Here is a 3,215-nt window from a genome sequence, read left to right on the forward strand (position 1 = left end):
GACAGATTTCCAGGAAGAGTCTTTTTTGGTGCTCTTAGTTTCAGGTTGTTGCCAGTTCTTTCTTCTGATTCTCATGTGCAGATGTGGGGAGGTGGAGGGAGGCAAACTCTAGTGCAACACAGTAGTGAAACAACACGTCGCTCCATTGTGTAATTGCTGTGGACGAAGAAGATGGCCAAGGCTGTGCCCTCTTTATGCTGGGGCTGCATCTGGCCCTGGCAGTGTTTTTGGGTAAAGCCGAGAATGATGCCTCAGCTGTAAGTGCTGGGGATAGTTACAGGTCACCAGTCCAATGTGTGGCTGCGGTCAGTGCAGCTCAGGTTTTAACTCATGGTACCAGGAGATGATGAACTGTGAAAACAAAAAAGACTCTGAAGTTTTTTCTGAACCCACATGACAAAATACAGGATGAAATAATAATGAAAAACAACAGAAGCTGTCAGGGGAAACGAGGGATGATGTTTGGTTGGAAGTTTAGAAAAAAGGCTTAAAGAAAGGCCTACAGGAAATGAAATGAAATCTAACCTGTTTCCCTCTCTGCAGGACCTCTGGACGGGAGTGTAATCTTTGTTACTGTCATATTAGTTTCCAAGGATGGAGTTTTAAAACTAACTCTTGTTAATTAGTTTGTTTATCTGGCAACCACCAGGTATCTTCGCTTCCATCATGAAAGATCTGTCAGTTGTGTAGTTTGGTGAGCGTGCGTGCACATATGCTCACTGACCTTCACCGTTATTGACAGTAAAACCTCTAGAATTTTGAAATCCAGGTTCAGCTCATATTTACATCTGGATATTTGGAAAAGAGTGGGGGGAAAAAAGCTTCCTTGAAGATAGTACTTTCCATTTCATAGTTTTTTTCCTTTTGAAAGTGTTGTTTGGACAAAACAAAAGATGATGAACACTCTGAGGACAGGAGGAAGAAAGAAATTTAAATATCCTGTTAGAAACATGAAAATCTTGTGTCAGAGTTTGGCCATGCAACTCTACTTCCACAGTCTATAGATTATTTGGAGGTGCCCAGGTTTTGGTTTATTTGTTTTTTTTTTTTTCACCACTAGGGAATTAAAGAAGGGCAACAGAAACAAATTGCAAAGCCTTGGGACTTCTTTGAAACCAGCCTGTTGTTGTGTAGGCAACTGTATCTGGGAGAAGTGAGCACAGGCTCCTGGACAAAGTGGAGTGTAGTTTCTAGGAGGCTTTTCTCCTTGCCCCTTCAGCTCTGAGGCTACTTCTCAGAAGTGACAGTCCGAGCTGAGATGGAGCCCAGCAGGAACACAAAGAGAGGAGGAAAGCAGAACAGGTGCTACCCCTCGTACATCTTGTAAATGCCCTTCTTAGTCCTTAAGCCTGATCTGTCCTGCCAAATCTTATCTGTAGAACTTGTCTTTCGTTGTAATAATTTTCATGCCATACTTGGGCACTTGGTTTAAAAACCTGAATTCGCCAGGCTGTGAGGTTCTCCACCCATGCAGCTCTATTCAGGCAATGCCTTGTAAAGCATTTTACACTAAGCCATAATTTCCCTGAAAGTGAGGACAGCAAAAATTTCAGGGTTGATTAATAATATATTCTTTTCCTAAATGAGTCCAAATTAAATAGATACAAAATGCACATTGCCTTGGATAACCTAGTATTTACAGACAGGCTCATATGTACAGTATTATCATACGGGATTGAAAATTACTCTTTTTTTCACCAGAGGGTAGTGAACTTCATATTCACTGCATAATCAGAACAAGTATCAATGCAATTACTTTGAAACAGCTACCATGTGACTGCTTGTTACACTGCTTTCAGGGCTTCTGCACCTCGATGTGGGAAATTACTACCCAAAATAGAAGCACAGTGAGAGTAACATGTCTGGGACACACTAACTGATCTGTGATCAAGGATTTCCATACCTCATGAAATCCTGTCAATGCTACTGCTCCAGCTGGGGTAGTTAGGAAATATTCAACAAAATGCCCAAAGCCTGTGACACCAGTTTGTCCCTTCACAGGTAAAGGTTCTGCTTGAATGTTTCTTCTGACTGAACATCTCCCTAGCAGCTCATTTTTTGGTGCTACCAAGGTAGCTCCTGCTAGAGCCTGAGCTACTTCCTTGCCTAGTGAAAGGTTTAAGATTTCCTTGATGCAGTAAAAAAGTTGAAAGGCTTTCTGTTAAATCTCCACAGAAACAAAAAATTCTGTGCTAATAATGCAAAAGGATCATTGGATCTGGGATATGCCAGGTCTGCATCAAGGAGAAGAAGCTGTAGCAAGGTTATTAAAAGCCATAGAAAGGAAAATGTCTGTTTTCAACTTTACTTTCTTGCCAGTCTTAAGGTAATGATTGGCTCTTTTTCTGTGTCCATAGAAATAGGATAAGACATTGTACAACTATGAGGCAAAAGAACAAAGAACTTGCTCTTTTAAATACCAGAGGGTACTGAGGGACTTCTAATACTCTTCTGCTTAATTTGCTCCTGTAAGTGACACATACAGCTTGGCAAAGTGCTTTCCTAGTTTAGCTCTGCTTGTGTCTCATGAGCTGTCAGATACAACACACTTGATCTGTGCGACTTTTGTGCACCTCATTTCTGAATGTTTTATTGATAAGAGTTATACTAGAATTTTAGACAATAGATGGGTGGACACACATATTCTAGCCCAGGGCAATTTAAACTCATGTCCTCTAGACCTGGTGAGAATGACCTTATGACATATCTACAGGCTAAATTCACAGGAGAGAGTGGGTCTAAACTTGTAAACTGCTCTTTTGAAGCTGTGTTCCCACGTACCAAAAAGCCCCATGAGAACAGGATACATAAATCTGTACTTTTTGTGCCGTGACAAATGTATGCATTTTTATCTCAACTATCTCTGTGTAAATCAGAAATAAATATGTAAACGGAGACCGGCAGCTCAGGTATCTGCTTTGAAAATGAGTGCACTTAACACTGGAGTAAACCAAAAGTATAACTCTCTAGTTTCTCTCTAGTCTGGTGTGCTTGTGTGCTGGCACAGCTTCAGTAGAAGCAGTAAAGGATGCCCTTGCCGATACCTAAGCTTACATGGTGCTTACAGCTCTCAGCTTGGGAGTGAGAGAGATGAATAGGAGTTGCTCGTGCTGAAAAACAGATTCTCCATTTCTAGATGAGAAGCTGTTTCTATAAAGATGGGCATCAGCTCAGAATCAGAAAACTATTTTAATTTAGTCAACTGAAGAGGTATG

The sequence above is a fragment of the Chlamydotis macqueenii genome, chromosome Z (genome assembly GCF_036417535.1).
Source record: "Chlamydotis macqueenii isolate bChlMac1 chromosome Z, bChlMac1.mat, whole genome shotgun sequence".
Lineage (NCBI taxonomy): Eukaryota > Metazoa > Chordata > Aves > Otidiformes > Otididae > Chlamydotis > Chlamydotis macqueenii.